This window comes from Haemaphysalis longicornis, unplaced genomic scaffold (assembly GCF_048455015.1).
Source record: "Haemaphysalis longicornis isolate Haplotype H1 unplaced genomic scaffold, Haemaphysalis longicornis Haplotype H1 scaffold_2, whole genome shotgun sequence".
Lineage (NCBI taxonomy): Eukaryota > Metazoa > Arthropoda > Arachnida > Ixodida > Ixodidae > Haemaphysalis > Haemaphysalis longicornis.
The window spans coordinates 70,549,326-70,568,442 of NW_027526295.1; the positions used below are offsets into that span (position 1 = coordinate 70,549,326).

Genomic DNA, 19,117 nt, shown 5'->3' on the forward strand with positions numbered 1-19,117 from the left:
TTCGCCTCCTGGCCATGGTCCAAGTTTTATGCCGGTGAACGCGGAAAGCATCACCACTTTTTTCGCTATTGGTTTTTATATTTACCGCAACCACAGACCAAACAAAGTCGGGTATTACTGGCGCCACAGTTGGATATACGTGGCTGGTCCAACCACCAGCGTTGCTATACTCGGGAATAAGTTAAAAACGGCAACAGCTGATGTAGGGTATCCCTCCGCCTATGCGACGGATCCGGGTGTCAACGGGCGCGCTTTTTGAAAGGAGATCGCTATATGAATGCTTTATATCGTCTGCCTTTTCTCACGTAGTTTGCTTGCCGTCGCTGCAGTAGATTATAAGCATATTAGGTCCAAAAAATCATGAAAAATGTTCATGCCATGTTCAACATATTCCCAGTAACGCACTACTTGTGTCTCGCGGAGTGACATCCGGCTACGGTGATCAGGCACAGCGGCAACTTCCGTTGTTGCAGTTGCAAGAATCTTGCAAAAGCGTCAAAGCGCAGAATAGACCATTATGGATTACGATCTTGGACATTAAAGGGGCATAGGATAACGTAAACAGAGAACTGCTGTGGAGAATGCTGAAACTCCAGGGATTAGATGACGAGTTAATACTGTTCCTTATAGCAATCTATAAAGACAATAGAGTGCACCTTACATGGGAAGGACAGAAATGTGCCCAGCAGGGCAACACCCACACGGGACTGAAGCAGGAATGCCCTTTGTGCCCAATACTGTTTATGCTTTACATGGCAGAGTTAGAAAAGGAACTGGAAGAAAGTCAAGTAGAGTTAAACGTAACGCATATGCTGCAAGGCGAAGTGGTACAACAGCGTATTCCGGGAATGTTATACGCAGACGACATTGTTCTTTTAGCTAATAACCAAATCGATATGCAACGGCTAATAAATATTAGCGGCCAGGAAGCCACTGACCACGGGTCACATTTTTGCGCGGAAAAACCGGGATTAATGGTTTCTAATGACGCTACCACTGACGCAGTGTCTATCCAGCAAGGCGAATTACCCAGAGTGAAGGAAGGTAAATGTTTGGGAGTGCGGATAAACCAAGGGGATAACTGCTTAAGAACTCACGAGAAGCAACTTATAAGTAAGGGAAAGCAAAACGCAGCTTTAATGAAGCATAGAGCTCTGTGGGGGTATAACAAATGGGAAGTAGTGAGAGGAATGTGGAAAGGAGTAATGGTTCCGGGTCTCACATTTGCGAATGCTGTACTCCGCCTAAAATCAGACGTTCCATCAGGCCTTGAAGTAAACCAGAGAACGGTAGGACGTTTGGCCTTAGGCGCGCATGGAAAAACAACTAACGAAGCAGTTCAGGGAGATATGGGCTGGGCGTCGTTTGAAGTTAGAGAAGCTCAGAGTAAAATATGCTTTGAGATGAGGTTGAGGGCAATGGATCAACGAAGGTGGGCAGCTAAGGTTTTTAGGTACCTATACTTAAAAAGCGTGGACACGCAGTGGTTAAGAAAGACTAGAAGACTAACGATGAAATACGGAAAGAACAGTGGAGAATCCAAAACAGCCAAGGTAACCAAAAAAGAGGCAAGGCAGATTGAGACGAATAAATGGAGGGAAAAAATGGAAGCTAAAACGTCGTTAGAGATGTACAGGGCTGAGAAAATGAACATCAGAAAGGAAAATTTCTACGATAATTCCCAGGGCAGTGCTTTGCTTTTTGAGGCTAGAGCAGGTTGCCTGCGAACTAAGAGTTTTGTGGGGAAGTATTTACAAAATGATGGGGTATGTGTGGTCTGCGGAATAGAAACAGAAACTATGCGGCACATAGTGTTAGAATGTGAGGGTATCCATCCAAATCTACATGAAGGGAATATTGGGCTTCCAGAAGCCCTAGGATTTAAGGGTAGCACAGATGAAGTTAACTTCAAGGCTGTCGAGGCGACGAAAAGAAGATTAGAATCCTGGTGGACGAAAAGCAGAGAGGGGTCCTCGTTTTCGAGGATCCCTATAGAGGACAGTTACCACCTGTAACAGGAAAAAAAAGTATTTTGTGCCTAATAAGTTTTTTGTGCCTGCCCTAAGCGGCGCTAGTATTAAACCAAGAGTTAGTTCTTTTTGGTAAGGTGACATGTCATCACCGCTACAAAGGGGAAACCAATAGCAATCAATCAATCAATCAATCAACCAATCAATCAATCAATCAATCAATCAATCAATCAATCAATCAATCAATCAATCAATCAATCAATCAAACATTTAATCAATCAATCAATCAATCAATCAATCAATCAATCAATCAATCAATCTATCGTTGCCGTTCTGAAGTTGTACCCGAGTATAGGTGACGGGTAAAAAGCGCAAAGGCTCACGGGTACGTCGTCTGCTACCGTGACTCCCGGTTCGAGATCTCTCCTGCCCTCCTGTAGGCGGACGGCTTTCAGGTGCGTGTATGCGTGTTGTTTATTTGTGACAGGGTGCTTACCTGTCAGATGAACCCCTAGTAGGGTCGGTCTTTGTTGTTTATGGACTTTCCGATGCGTGAGCGTTTTTTCCCCCGGTGGAAACAGATAAACAACAAGCACACTCGAGCGTGAAAGGTGATGGCGTACGGGAGGCCAAGAGAACTCCCGAACCGGAAGTGGCGGCACCTCACGAGAGAAAACAATGTACCCATGAGCCTTTGCGCTTTTTAGCGGTCACCTATAGGTGACCGGTAAAAAGCGCAAAGGCTCATGGGTACGTCGCCTGCTACCGCCACTTCCGGTTAGATACTTCTTCTTCCCTCCCGTACGCTGGCGGATTTCACGTGCGTGTGTGCGTGTTGTTTATTTGTCACAGAGTGTGTGCTTTCAGAGAAGCCCCTAGTAGTATTAATCGTTGTCATTCATTGAATACGCGATGCACGAGCGTTATGTTTTTGATTGACACCTAAACAACACGCCCACACGCGGGTGAAAGCCGCCGGCGTACGGGAGGCCAGGAGAGCTCTCGAACCGGAAGTGGCGGGGTCCGCGGGAGCAGATAATGTCCCCATGAGACTTAGCGCTTTTTACCGGTCACCTATAGTCGCCATGCCGGGAAATGGCAGCGGTGGTTTGTGGGCGTTCTTGTAGGCGACAGCAGCACACTGGGTTCGTGGAGTTTGCAGGCAGGCAATATGTGCGCACGTTTTGTAACCACTGAGCGAATTAAAGACAGTTGCGGAAAAGGGAGACACCGACCAAATAAACAATCTAAAGCTTTAAACCACCGGAAAAATTGAAAGCATTAAAATAAAGTTTTCTAAATGTTTGTAGTTTAAAAACACAAAAGACGTTTCGGCTTCGCAACGGAAGCCTTATTCACGATGGGGCGAATAAGGGTTCGTGCTGGCTTGTGATTCTCCAGTACGTGACGTAAGCACTGCCTGTGTGCACAGGAGGAAGGGTTCCTTCATTTAGTCTAAGCTTGTGCCGTGTTGCTCGTGTTACGAGGGAGTCAAAATAAAGGCGCGATTTGCAGTTCCTTTTCTCGCCATGATCTTGTGATCTTGTGTGATCTTCTAGAATCCGTGCCCTATGCAAGAACATTCGATGGTGTTCTTGTCTTTTTGGCATGATTTTGATGCTACCTCAGCCTCTGACTGAAGTTTCAAGACAAGCGGAATAGAAGAATGCCAATCTAAGCCATTTATTTCTGAAGAAGAACCATCGTTTTTCACATAACAAAACCCCACTAGCTTTGCAAGGTGTCATCTTCCAGTGAAAACCAAAATTTCTTCAGCCTTTTCCTTCCCTTTAAAGGGATCCTGAAATACCTTCCGCCGATGCATGAATGTACATGTACCCAAATAAAGTAATGTATGTGCAATCTCCTCCCGCAAGAATTTTGTTAAAGCGATGAGTATTAGCTGAGAAATCGTAAATCAAAAACCGCGCATTATCGTCGCTCCGTGTTTCCTCCTCCTTTCGACTTACTCTCCGCTGTTGACGGCGCGCAAGCCTTGCCTCCCATGATGCTGCGCTCCGCAGCGGTGACGTACTTCCGCTATTGCGCTGCTCAGACTGTCGTCTGCTACGGGCAAGCTTCGTTGACACAATGAATCCCGCACTCCGCTCAAGGCTGGAAAAGCGAACGAAAAATCTGGCCGCATGTATGCGGCGGCCTGGCCTTGCCCTTTCGCGGTGTAAGTTGCTGGCGGCACATGCCTTTTTATCGGCGGCGAACTCGAAGCCGCACGGGGAGGGTCGTGCGCTCGTTCCCTTGATGCACCGCGCACTGTTTATCCAAAAAGCGCCGTATCAGATGTGGCCCCGCTGGTGCCGGGTCTTATTTTGCGGCGGTGGTAATTCCTGGCGGCGGCATGTGAAAAAGGCATTTTAAACCGATACAGAACCCGTGCACAAAACGCTTCAATCATGTGACCAGTTCAGCTTGGGGCGACGCGTGGTGGAGAGCGGCAACGTTGGCAAAACATGCTCCGCCGCGGCTGTGAGCTTTCTAGCGCTGGAGCGAGCGCCATTTCTTTGACAATCTCAAACACCGGTTGCCTTGGCAACAAGGCACAAACCGCTCCAGAAGTCAGTTACGGTTGCGTGATCCCGGTTCAGCTTGGGGCCCCACTTCGCGACATGTGGGCACTGCAGGCGTACCACTCACTCCCATTGGGAAGTGCGAGATGCGTTTGGCATTACAGGAGGCGATGGTGTGTGTGTTGTGGACACCTTTGTTTCGCGATGAAATGCGACGTTGTGCTTCTGCGGGTGGATAGTGCTTCCCATGGTCTGGATTATCTTTTTCGAGCGACGTACGACTCAACCTCGCATGGGGTATGTGCAGTGTGCGTGGCTAAAAGCCATCGGCTTGTGCGCCAGAGTTAAGTGACTTGCTGTTCGTCCCCGCAAAGCGCGCGCGAGGTAAGTACCGAATTTACGACGGGCAGGAGGCAACCCATCCTCTGTCAATCGTGGTTCAGACTTTCAACGCATGCTGTGACGTTGTGTTCGTTAGAAACGCATCTCTGGATTGTTTTGAAGTTGAATAAAATGTACGCGTCAAACCCGGGCATTCGGCTCAGGGCGTTCTCTGCGATTGCGTGAAAGAAGTGCCACGGGGCTTCAACGCTTTCTTTATGGAACGTACTCAGGTAACAGAATATCCATGTCGTCTTATGGCCGTGTTGCATTCAATACAAACGGTTAAGCGTTTGTTTTACACTTGTTTCGTTTGTCGTAAAATGCCCAAGCACTCCGGCACTCCGCTGGCAGATCAGCCGGCGAGCCGCCGCTGAGCAGACGACTCATCTCTGCCGGAAGTGCGTGAAAAAGCCGCCCAATAGCAGGATGTCTAGCTCATGACGAACATCTGGGAATCGATGATGTAGACATGTGAAGATGGCGGCGTCCAAAAACACGAAGGGAAGGGGGAGAAAAAAACGACAAACTTTGCAACAAAAGTGTGAGCTTTCCGCTGCGCGTAAAAGAGTAATACTTGGCACAGAGGACCTTGACGACCCAATCTAACGGTTGCGCTAGTTCATTTAGTGTGCTCAAAATGCCTTTCAGGGCCCCTTTAAGCGCAATCGCTTTTATATCAGGACATACTCAGAACATATGAAAGATTGTGTGTAGATATACATAATTTCAAGAAAGAATTTCAATTCTTATGCTCTGATCGCCTGCAACACCCCATTCTCGTGCAGGGAAATTATGTTGGCTACACAAACAGATGCATTCGAAGAAGGTGCAAATTCATTTTCGAGGATCCCTTTGTAGCCATTTCGTGGTTCCACTCTTTCGTGGTTCCTTCGACTCTTTACGAACGCGAAATCATAGGCGGTGGGCGTAGGATTGAGCAGAGAATGCAGGTTATCAAAAAAGGATACGCAGGAGCCCATGACGTCACATGAAAACACCTTATATCGGAGATCACTGGAATGTTTACATTAATGTCAAGGCGATTGCCATTCGTTCGAAAGTATAAAGCACGGGTCGAGTTTCGCACTTGTCTCTTTGCTTACAGCTCTGGACATCTTGCCTTGATATACCACTAGCCCAACAAGTACCATACGTTGTAGAATTTCACCTTCTTTCAATATTTACATCTTTTCTTCTTTTCCTTTGCAAGCGGTAGTTATTGGCACAGATTATCAGCAGTACCCTTTAATTATTATCCGAACGTCTCCACTGCGTCCCCTTTTTGCTTCAGCATCGGTCGCGTTGTTTCTTTTGTTGAACATGGACCCGAAAAGAATTTCGACGTCATAAACCAGCCCACTTTCAACAGGACATTCGCCCGTCATATTTTGTTAAAAATATCATGAGCGATTCCCCCTTGCGAAGGTGGATGACCAGCGATGTTGTGTTGCACGCGACACATAGGTGAAACTGAAATTTGAAGAGAGGCACAATTTTATTCATTGTGAACTAATAATGAGTAAATGAAACTGGGTGTGTCGTTAAAGCCATCTTATCGGCTAATTGTAATAAAACAAGAGCTGCAACCATTTCCTGTAATCATATTACCCCCGTAAGTGCCCGTGTATTGCCAGCAGACGGGAATTATGCAACGTTTACAACTTCACTCCGAACGAACTGATGTAAAAACGAGCAAATAAAACTCGGCGCAGTGATTGACTCGTCTTTGAGGTTAACTGTAATAAAATTTGCAAGAGGGGGAGAGGAAGTTTTGATAACTAGGAGTTACAGCCGTTTTCTGCTGGGCATTCCCGATAAAGTTGGGTTCTCCGCAACGTTGCTCATACACACAAAAAATGCACGACACCCTAGCCGTATATATAAAAAAAAACTACTTAAAAGTCCACAATTTTCGTACATAGGGACCCTTTCTACGTTCCTGACCTCGGTTTTCTCCTCACGGTAAATAAGTTTTCCCGCCTAAATCAATTGCGCGGACCCGACCAAGTCGAACTCAATCCAGATTCAGCGCACGGAAGAAACCAGCCTCCAGACGAGGTGGGTCCGGACGAAATCGACTCGGAGTTCATTAAGGCAGCGTTCCTACGCCATTCGCGGCGGTCAGATTGCGGGTATCGCAAGGTCCCTTGCATCGTAAGTTCAGGTTTGGGCGAGTTGGTACGTGGGTGCCGATGTTTAGAAGCGCTGCACAAATACTGGGGACCGAAACACAAAGAAGACACACAAGCGCACTATGTGTCTTCTTTGTGCGGCACTTTTGAGCATCGGCCATCCATCGCAAGCACTGCGCCAAGTTGCGGCCGGGCCAGCGCCGGTGGGGAGCAAGCAGCGTCTGTCAGCTGGCATTTGCTCGCCCCGGAGAGTGCACGTGACCGGCGTGCGTCATTTTGACGTCATGCGGGAAGGGTGCACGCACGCCGAGGGCGCACGCGACCCGCGGCTTCCGCCACTGGCGGCCGCAGTCTCTTTCAGGGCACGTGCCCCGACGGGTTTAGACGACGGATCGGGCAGCGCAAGTGCGCAAGTTCCCCGGTAATCGTTCGGCGAGCTGCGTCAGCCGCCGCTGCTTACATTTCTTCGTTAAGCGACGTCGACGCAGTGCTGTGAAGCCGCCTTCTTAACATGTTTTATTCCATTGTTTGCAAAATGAACTCTGTGAACATTAGCTGCCGTACAGCTCAGGCTCGTAGAGATGGAAAGAAAAGAAAAGGTCGCGTCTCTGTTACGGCAATAAGAGGATTCGGGGTGGTATTTTGACGTTATGTCTGTTTTGCGTCCGTTTCAAAAGTGTGCGTTTTGAGCGAGCCCTCATTGGCTAAAAGCGAACCGGATGTGATCCAGGCACTGCGTAGCTACTACGTTGCGCCGCTGCTCCTCGTAGCAGACGATTTCTTAACGCCTTGGCTCGCTGGCGGAACAGGAGGCGAATATGTAATGTTGACCCGTTCGAAATGCCTGCAGAACCATTCCGCCTCGCGAATAGGACTGTGCGACGAGCTGCGAGATGAACTTCGCCGGCAGCACCGACCGAGGGCTCAGTGTCGAGGACGAAGGGATATGCGCCCTTCGTTTCTTCGCTGCCGGTGGTTTCAGTCAGCGATCGGTAACGAAGGAACGATATCCCTGCCACAGCCCTCCATGAACCGGTGCATCTACGCCGTCGCCATCACTCAGTTGAATAAAAGGTTGTCTGCGAGCTCGATAGGCTGACGAGCAGACGACCAAAATATTGGCGCTTTACGAATACACATACCAGTTTAACGTTCATAGACTTGACGCGAGGCAGACACGCAATTAAGAAACGAAAATCCCGACCACTGACACAACTTTTCACTGGGAGACAACGCCACAACGAACCATTCGAGGCGCTTGGAAAAGCTCGGGTCAGCATTCCGCAAGTGCGTTGATGCCGACATACGTAGCAGGTTACTATCTTGACACCCAGTCATGGTCCCCGATATAAAAATCGTTGTCCAAGCGAGAAAAAACTGAGAAGTCGTCGGTTCCTATAACATACTGGATATTCTAGTGACCGCAGCTTTACTGCCACAGGAAACAGCCGGTTGCAGCTGCCATCTTTCGACATTCGTCGCCTTGTGGTGAAAATTTCCAACTGCGTTATATAAATATCTTATTAGGTTTAGGTGTTCAAAATATGTTCAAATAAACACACAAAAGATCACGTCACGATGAACCTGACGCAAAACGGACCTTTTCAAAACGGACAAGCTCCAGAATCCCGCGTCCCCTCTACGCCTCTGTGTAAGTCTTCCCCGCTCTGCTTTGGCTTCACAAAGAATCCAACAAAAGTCAGGAAAGAAGCCAACCGTCTTGGGTGAACCAGTGTGAGCTCTGTGGACTACGCTTCCAGTTCTATTGGTTATGTTACCGGCATTTCATCATAATCCCGCCACTATAATCACTGCTAGCCCCGATGGCTCCAGCATCATCGTCTCTTGTACATAATCATCACCACCGCCTGTGTGGTTCCTTCGCCCGAGTTCTCAAATAAAGGGCCTCGCCTGACGTGACGTCGTCTCTCAATCGTTTCATACTAATATATACTAGGGGTAATATTGTGGTACTGTCTCGGGCGAGCCGCACTTTAGCGAGCGTGGTGTCAAGTACCGGGTAGGAACGTCCCACTTGTCCATGACATGGCTTGCCAACAACAGTTGGCTGTGGCTAAAAAGAAAAAAATAACCAACAATAAATATTATTGCGAAATATCTTTTAAAGGTGTTTTAGTTATGTAGAAGTGGAGCCCCGAGAAATTTATTTTTAGGAAACAGTTAAAAGCTATTTGCGGGATGAACAGAATAACATTATTTGTTGATTTTGGCTTCAGGATGCAAAAACAAGCCACCTGGATAGCCGAGCCAAGTAGGGGAAAAATGTTGACAGCTGCTATGGCGGCGCCCACGACGGCACGGTATTGCAGCGGCAGGTTTCCCTCTAGTGCATATTAGTGGGTAACTCAATGGGGCGAACGACGCACGCTATCGGAGAAAGCGGAGGGCCGTCGCATCCCGAAGAATGACGAAAACTTGCTCTTGGCGCCTGCAAAACAACTGTTAAAGTACAAACTGCAATGGAATTTCACTGCACTTCTCAAATTATTGCTAAAATATTGAGGAGTCATGTTAAATTCCGGTATGACATGGTACAAGCATTCTACTCCTATTAGCAATACGCATAGCACAATAGAGTACTAGTAGCAATAGTGAAACTTCATTAAAGCTCCCAGTAACCTTAAGGACGCGAAAATCCATCGTTCAGTGAGTCTTTCTGTTATACCACTATACCACTGAGGCCACTCCTGCATCGTGCGCGTTTTAGAACAAAATCAATAGGCTATTTTTAGCACTGCGACGATTACGGGCTTGCTGCTCTGGTTCGGTGGCTACAGCCGCGGCCGCAGTATGGAAACGCACCGACTGGCCGGAGTATGATCACTGCGCGCCGATTCCGGGGAGCGTATTTGACAAACGTGGCCGCCTAGGCGCACCCCCATGCGCGTCTTTCCGGCGTCGTACTGGAAGAATCGCCGAACTTATAAACGTGCTGGTAGGCAAAACCGTCCTAGAAATACCAAAGTACTCCTCAAAAGAGTGCTCTTCAAAAAGAATGCGTCCAGCTTACCTGAGAGATCATTGCTGGTCTCCCGAAAAAAAAATTGCAGCAGCACTGCGGCTCGAACCCTGGTTTTCAGCGTGAAAACCCTTTATTGCGTGTATAAAGTCCACAACAAAAAAAAAATCGTCAATGGGAGGTTAAAAGTCGCCGATCATGCTTTGTTTGGCGGGAAGATCCAGATTAAACATCAAAAGTGCCCAACTGCTCCAGAATTATTATCCATTCCAGTTCTAGAACCTTGGTTGTAGTGATGTCGTACATCAAGGATATGCTTTTGGGTATATACCAGCTCACAGTTCGTGCGTGTACATCAGGATGGCGTGAAGCCATACATGACCTCAAAATCGAATGCAATCCTACAGCCTTTATAAGAACACACGCACACTATCACAACACTCAACTGTCAGATACCGTGCGCCATGCGGTGTTACAGACAATTCTTTCTTCAGATTTATTTGCAGACATCTCAGAAGAAGATGGCATCTCAGCACTTCATGAAAATGTTTGTTTGATTGATTAATTGCTTGACTGATTGTGGGGTTTTAAACCGCCGACGCAACGCAGGCGATCAGGCGCGCCGTAGTGGAGGTCTCTGGACTGATTTTGACCACCTGGGGACCTTTAACGTGCGCCGAAATCTCGTACACACGGACGTTTTTGCTTTTCGCCTCCATCAGAAAAGCGGCTGCGGCGGCCGGGAAACGAACCCGCGACCTCGTGCTCAGCAGCGCAACACCTTGGCCACTGAGCCACCGTGGCGGGTCCCGTGAAAATGTGCTCCACGGTCTCCGGTTTGTTACATAGTGAACATTTACTGTACCAGGCCATTCAGGCCGAACAGGAAAAAGCAGTCGTTCGTGGGAATAGAAGGAGTGTCCCAAAGCAAAGCAGTAGAAGCGTTATTGAGGGTGCGTCTAGGGGAGCAGGTTTGCCAACCACGCTTGCGGGGGACGTCAGACAACATCACGCACGCTAGCCAGCGGGCACGAGGCAGCGATGTCCCCGCCTGAGCAGACAGCTCACCGGCAAGTGGGGCGATGCGGCAGCAACTATAAATTGCGTCCTGTCAACGCGGCGGGTCCGCAGCCACAGCTGTTAATACTGCATCCTGCATCTGCTTGACAGCCTTCTACCGCTTGTCACGGCTTTGATACCAAATAGTGGTGGCAGAGACATTTGTGGCAGAGAGGCGGAAAAGCGGCACCTGTGTGTGCTGTGGTAGAAAGCGTAGAAGGGTTGTGAGGACAGCGCAAAACTTTGCTTAAAGGGAACATGAAGACAAACTGGAATTTCGTTTAGATTAAAAGAACTGGCCTTTGGCAACTCACTCAGCTTCATTAGACCCATGAAAGACGTTGTTTTAATCACCCTCCAAAACAAAAACGCACGAAATTTTCAAAAACTCAAATTTCGCGCTACAGTGATATACTATCACCAGGAATGACGTAACATGGGTCACCTCTACACACATAGGTTTCGGTGTGTTAACTGAACGTTAGCATTCAAGTGATAGTGGGCATTCTCGATTTACCCGTCCTGGACGGCCCGCGGGTAGTCCGAGGACTGCCCTGGGACAGGAAGTTCTATACGAATACACGGGAAAATCGAGCGCCGGATCGCGTCCTGGGCAGCCCGCGGACGATCCGGGACTGATAATCGAGCAAGCCCAGTGCTAATGCAAGTAGAGGAGACCTCACTAAATTCGCTCAATCCTGTTTCTTTGTTTTTTGGCGGTAACTTAGGCCGGTGGCCGCCAATTCTGTGACGTCATTTCTGTGACGTCATCAAAAAGATTTGTGACGTCATGGAAAAACCGATAGAAAGTGGCCGAGCAGTCGCCACTGCTTAACCTGTTTTATTTAATATCTAGCTTAGTTGTTTGAAGCTCGCGATAAAATTGGCACCATTGTTATCGCGACAAAGCAGTTTTTTTAATAAAGCGAATAAAAAGATTGCTGTGTAGGTCTCCGTGTCCCCTTACGTAGAACATAAGTCACGTTTCACGCAAACTGAAAATAAGCAGCTAAGTGGGAAGCCTGAATAAAACGTGGGCGCGCAAAAAGGCACTCTCCAGCGCCGACCCAAAGATGTTGAAGGGCGGCCTGTGCGTATTGGTTGAGGCTGTAGGCGGTAATTTGAACCGGTTATGGACGTATAACTTGAAAAAGAAATCTGTATAAAATTTACAGTAGATGTGTCTTTTAGCATTAAAAAAATTAAACGGCGGCTACGGTGGAAAAAGTCGTAGGAGTCAAACAATGGCTGAATTCCCAGAAGATATACCTATGTAGAGGGGGCAGGTCTTTGTGGTTCTTGTAACACCACGACACCACCAAGATAACAGAAGCTCAGGTCTCCCGTTTTCTCGCAGGAGTATTAAGTCGAATAGGACTAGGTGGTGTGGGGATACTCAAATATAAACTCATTATCCGCAAAAGGCGCACAGCCCATGACCACGCTATTAAATGTCCTCTGATTTGTTCGGTAGACTGAACGATGGCAGGCTGGTTTCCGCCTCCACTATCGAGACGGAGTCATCAATACCAACTGCACATTTCTTGGAGCACGTGGACTTTTGAAACGTTATACTCTTAAAGAAGAATGTAATTGGAAATGGGTCTATTTCCTACTGTACACAGTCAATATCGCTGTCCAGTCAAAGCACCCTTTCCCGTCGAGCAGATTCGTTGGGAAGCATGACGTGCCTGATCTTTCGAGTAAAGCAAACGTGCATCTTTTCGACCAAGCCATTTTTATTCTCGATGTCGAAATTGACCAAAACCGCCGTGCTCGTTTTATCTGATAATATTCCTGTCTTGACACTAACTTAAAAAAAAAAAGAAACCTTATCCTCATCCGTACATGCCCCCGGTTTGTTTTTATTCCGTAAATTTTACTGTCCCGGTGCTCCTCTGACAGATGCATTTCAACTCCTCCTTTACGGGTGTAATATAGAACTGTGCATAGTTGCAAAGTCGAAGTGACATCTTGTCACGCTAACGTTTATGCTCGCCCGCATGTTTTTCCCACTTCCGGACTATTCTTGCACTGTGAGGCTGGCTGGTAGCCTATCGGCGCTTTCTGAAGTATTTTGTGGGATTTATTGGTAATTTTGACGTTTTTACACCTCTTCCGGCCAACAACAAATTCTCATTTCCCAAAACAAGCGTCCAGGGAAGCTGCCTTCCCCTGCTACTGATGCCACCGAAGTTGCGCGCTCAATATCAAAGCGCACTATTGCTATTAGCGTTCAAGAATCCACATTTGTGTGATGAATTATGGCAAAGAAAACCTCTCCATGCATGTTCCCGAAGTCCTCGTTTTCTACGTCTTATGAGCCTTAAAGTATCTAATTAGAAAATAATGTTTATGAAAACTCCATTATTTGTGTGTCTGTGCGTGCGTGCGTGCGTGCGTGCGTGTGCGTGTGCACGTGTGTGTGCGCGTGTGTGCGTGCGTGCGTGGGCGTGTGCGTGTGTGTGATTATGAAATCGGATAATGAAATCTAAGCCTTATATAAAACAATCTTGATTACGAAAACGTGCTGTGGGGCCCAATCCAGCCTATTTACTCTGACAGGGACACCGCGAATGAGTTGCAGACTTCCTAGGATGCATTTGCAAATACGAGTTACGGTCCTGGACTCCCACTTTCAGCTATGGTAGTCTCATCGGAAACCCAGCGCCTAAGCCCCCTTCGGCGCGCTACGCTTTGTGCATCCTTGGGCATTTTCCCACTCTGACACTACTCCTTTTGACAACCATACTATTAAAATAATCTGCAGCCGCAACAGGAGTTAGGGAAATAACCATACGTTTTCAGACGCAAGCACGTCCCGTTCTGTGGTTTGGGCGAGTATTGCCCTTCGAGTGCAATTAATTTCTCCAAAAGTTGTATTACGACGGCAACCTTCATTCCCACTTGTAAAGGAGTGTGACGTCCTGCAGCTTTACATCTATAATGTGTGCGCAGCACTTTTGTCCTGCCAAAACAGCACGCCTCTTCAGCATGAAGGGGAGGCCGCACAGAGATGCAACTCGCCAGCGATCTCGACCGACGGATGGTGACAAAACAAGAAAAAAACCTTCGGGGTTTTATCGCCCGAGGCACGAACCTAGACAGCTCCAAGCCCGCCCCTGGGAGCCGCACACTTTGGGTAGCTCATTAAAAGCTGCCGTCCGAGCTCACCCGAGGCTCGACGAAGCTGGCATAGAAAGCAGCAGACTGGAACGAGGTCTTGGCCCTCCACCAAGCCGGGCCAAGTTCACGCTTCCTCCCAGCCTTTCCTTCTGCTTTTCTTTTTCGCGAGTCACGCATTGCGCCACTGTCTGGCGCAAAATCGTCGGCGGGTGGAGAGGGACTTGAGACACTTGCGGGCACGGTTGACGCGATGGTGATGATAGGCCTGATGACGCGCGGTTTTCTTCACCGGACACAGAGGCCCGCAATACTTCCGATGAGCCTGGTGGCCTCAGATGCCAACACGCCGTGCTGTTCCTATGCGCGGGTTCCACACCTGCGCTGCTATTATGCTTTCACAGACTCCCGTCGACCTTTGCTGAAGCACTGTGCTCTTTGACGCAGGACCGCGAAGTTGACGATTTGAAAGAACGTGTGCATCGCAGCATTCGTCGCTATGGTAGACTCGTGGTTTAGAAGTGCTTTAATACCTGGGTTGCGCTGAGCTGATTGGATAGCATCTGTTCTTCCTGATAACAACTATTTTCTGCTCTGTTTTGCCATTTTTTCCCACGTGTAACTGTGATGAGTTGATGCGGTTGCTGCTGTACCCCTTCAAAAACCGTACTGTCCTGGTCATAGAGATAATCAGGCATGTTGCCTCAGAGAAACCGTGCTTTCCGGCTGCCCTCGATAAATTCACGATACCAAACCAAGAACGGCATTGGTCGAGAAGGGTGCTGACCAGCGTTGCGAATACGTGCGTTGCGAGTTCTTGCAGTATTCTACCCTTATTACCGATATATGGGAAATAACACCGTTTTCTGGCTTAATGGTTGATGTCACAGTAATATTATAACTCATTGGGCAAGTATTGTTAACAACTCTTAATTTTGCATGCGCATACAGCATGACGTACTCCCGGGGTTACGTGGTTACAAGACTTTTTTTTTTAATTTTCATTTTGTTTTTCATTTATTACTCTAAAGGCCCTTGCGGGAATTACATAGGGGGTGAACAACATATTTGCACAATGCACTCTAAGCAGCAGAAACTGCATTCAGTAAAAGTGTTAAAAAAAGTACACAGAAGATTACAATAAACACGTAAAACCGCATACAAAAAAAGCGGAAGTATTACAACTCCGATTAACAGAACAAATGCCAAACTAAATACACGGGGTAGATCCGGTCAAAAGTATGACCTAGGCAACAAACGGGAACAATCTATTTTTTATTGCACACACTGAAACAGTTGAACAATTTCCTCGGTAAATTTTTCGTGGTTAGTAATTGTGGCAATACGCTCTGGGAGGGCATTCCATTCACTAATGGCTGAGGGAATCGACCATATTTAGGGGAAATCCCCAAGGTGGAGTAAGTTTCTGCAAAGGAAAGTTGGACATCCACCTGAATAGAAGGAAAGGAAGGAATGGAAGGAAGGCTAAGGGAAGGAAAGAAAGGCGGTGCAGGTCGGCACGCGAAAATTCAGACTGCAAACACGTGCGGAAAAATATTGCGCTGGTTTTATTCTTGAGGTAGTGAGGTTGTTAGGGTGATGGTAGAGCTGATGAAGAAAATGTAAGCCTGGAAATTTTGCTTCTTGTTCCCAGCGATTGAAGACCGAGATTTCTTTTTATCGATGTAATGCTTGAATGGGGCGTGTATTGTCCTGATATGAAGCGGGCGCTCTTGTTTTGCAACGATTCTATTTTTGTGGCCAAGTATTATTGATGTTGATAAGGATTCCAGAATATTCCAGTGTATTCAACTTTTGATCTTATAAAGGAGGTAAATGCGAGCAGTTTGGTATCTTTATTGGCTTGACGTAACGAACGACGAATAAAACCAAGGTTCTTGTAACTGTCACCTAAAATTGAATCTATATGAACTTTCCAAGACAGGCTGCTTGTGAGGTGGGCTCCTGAGTATTTAAACGAATGGACGGGTTCAACAGTCGCGCTATTCAGTGTATAAGCAAATGAACAACTTCTTTGCGTGTGGTGAAGCGCATAAGTCTAGTTTTTTTAACATTAATGTTCATTTGCCAGTCGGCGCACCACTTTTCCAATCTACACAAGTCGGTTGGAAGTTTAGCACAACTAGAAGGGTTTGATACACCCCGATAAAGTACACAATCGTCTGCGAATAACCTAAGAGAAGAATTATTGCCAGCGCAGATGTCATTTATGTAAATTAAGAAGAGAGTGGGATCGAGCACACACCCCTGAGGAACCCCTAATTTGACTAGATGAAATGAAGACTGTACATCATCTATAATAACTGCCTCTTGCCTATTACGCAGATATTCCGAAGATAAACCTAACCCACCTGATAACATTGCGTTCTATTTTAATATTTTCCATTTTATGAATATTTAGATTATGGGGGACACGATCGAATGCTTTTTAGAAATCGATGAATATGGCATCCGTCTGCTCAACTTGATGAAGGGAGTCATGAATATCAGTTGCAAGTTCAAACAGCTGGATTTAAAAAGAGCCTCCAGGGGAAACATCTCCCGTGATGCCTCAATACTCATATCAAAGCTTGTGTAAGCCTGGCTGTCGCTGCAAATGATTGATCAGCTTCGTTCAGATCCCCTCCACGATGCGGCAATTTCTGACCGCAACCTTTGAACTGCAAAGGTACGATTTTGCCACCTTAGTTTTTTTGGAACAAAAACCCAGCGTGTCGAGACAGTTGTTTTGTCCCACTTGCACATTGTCCTGATTTGAGGGCACAAGTACGATTATGCACTGCAATTCTGCAACAAAAACAACACTGGGACAAAACGAAGTGCGCTGCAACGAAGTACGCCACAACAAAAAAAATGTAGGCGCGAGAACGAGGAACAGCTGTACGGTGGGAGTGCCGCAAGCGTGTTGCGCCGCAATTCATATTATCTGTTTTGTGCATCGTTGGCATACCACGGAACGGAACTGGGGCGCGCAAATACGAGATACGTTTTCATGTTTCAACATGATGAAATTTTGAAGAACCACGAACGACGAAATAATGAAATTTTGCGCCCGTTTTGGAGAATATCGGAACTCTGGATATGGTGACCTCGCTCGCAACATGCTCAGGTACTCTGATTCAACCCTTTTTAAAGCGAAGCTCGATATGCCTCACTCATGGCGACCTTCCCGTCATGAAGACGCACTGCAGGAAAGCCAACTTCATGCAATGGGTTTCACAAAACTATGAAGAGGATAAGCGATTGCACATCAAGCGCCTCAAGATTGAAAGGACTCCCGGGGTATTAATCGAACTTCTATCTCTCGCGTTATGATGTCGACGCCAATGTTATTGCACCGTTCGGACACGATCGAAAACAACTTGGATTTAAAGCGAAACTTTATCGGTCTCACTGATGGCGAGCGTTCTGTCACCGAAACTGAGAACCGCTACAATCCCAATGGCAGCGAACGAATCCCTCACCGGAAAGCTGAGCGTTTCAACCACCGTTGTTATCAGTCGAAGCGGTATTAGTTTCGACCCCGTACAGCGCTCGCCAGCCATGCACAAGAGTACGTTTTTACTCCATTCCGCCCCTTTACGATAGTCGTTGAATCTTATCTGCACGCAGTAGATCAGTAAATCGCAGCGTGATGAGCAGCATCCCTGTGATAAATGAACCACATTACCACGCCAAAGCGGCCCCAAGCGAAATTTGTTTTCTGGGGAATATTAGAGACGGCAGAAATCATGGATCTAACCGCTCGACCCCAACTATTTGAATATGTCTACTTAGGCCAAGTTGTGACCCCGGATCCCAACCATGAGGCAGAGATAATTAGAAGGATAAGAATGGGGTGGAGGGCATTCAGCAGGCATGAATGGCAGCAGGATGCATTGTCCCTGAAGAAGAAAGTGTATGACAGCTGCATCTTACCGGTATTCACTTAGGGGGCAGAAACTTGGGGGCTTACTAAAAGGGTTCAACTTAAATTGAGGACGACTCAGTGAGAAATGGAACGGCAAATGATAGGTGTGACATTAAGGGACAAGAAGAGAACGAAGTAGATCAGGGAACAAACGCGTGTTAAGGACATATTAGTAGAAATTAAGAAGAAATGAACGTGGGCAGGGCATGTAATGCGATGGCAAGATAACCGTTGGCTATTACGGGCAACAGAGTGGATTCCTAGAGCAGGCAGGCGTGGTAGGGGGTCTCAGAAAGTTAGACGGCCTGATGAGATCAAGAAGTTTGAGGGGATAAATTGGTCGCAGTTAGCACAGGACCGGGATAATTGGAGATAAATGGGAGAGACCTTTGCCCTGCAGTGGGCGTAGATATGCTGATGGTGATGAAGTAGAGAATTCATGTATCATCTCTCGTGAATGTTCGCGGATCGCACGTGCATGTACTCACCAGGCTATGCCAGATGAGCAAAATCTGCGAATCCCGCGGTTGCATTCGAAACTACAGAAGTCAACCTGGGCTCTCGTCTTACCTGAGGAATGCTGGAATGACCGTCATTCCTATCATTGCCATTCGTAGTTGCTCGCGTCTCTAGCCGTAGCGTGCTATCACACTTTGGGTTGCTCCAAAAAGCCCGGGCGTGGTGGCCCTCCTCCCGACCAGCGAGCACAACGACCTGGGGACCGAAATTCAGTGGATGGATTTACAATCTGGTTACATTGTGCTTTCTCACGAAGCAAGCATCACCGTGTTCGTGTCGAGGTACGAACATGACCTCCCAACCACGCAGCCCTGCGGTATCTGTTTCGTCGAAGGCCAGAAGCGTTCGCGAATGCCCTCCCCGCCAGCTGCGGGTACGTCATAGGGCCACGGCCTTGCAAATGGAGAGGTCAAATACGCATTTGGTGAGGCAAGCGGAGCTAACGATACTCCCCGGCCGAAGAGGGCGAAGACGCGAGGGGAAGAGAGACGCGA

General features: G+C 47.5%; 1 protein-coding gene across 3 annotated transcripts in view; it reads left to right on the forward strand.

The window, feature by feature from the left end:
• The window catches only part of LOC144168984 (monocarboxylate transporter 14-like), a 195,763-nt gene that overhangs the window by 118,403 nt on the left and 58,243 nt on the right, over window positions 1–19,117 (forward strand). The window lies entirely within an intron of this gene.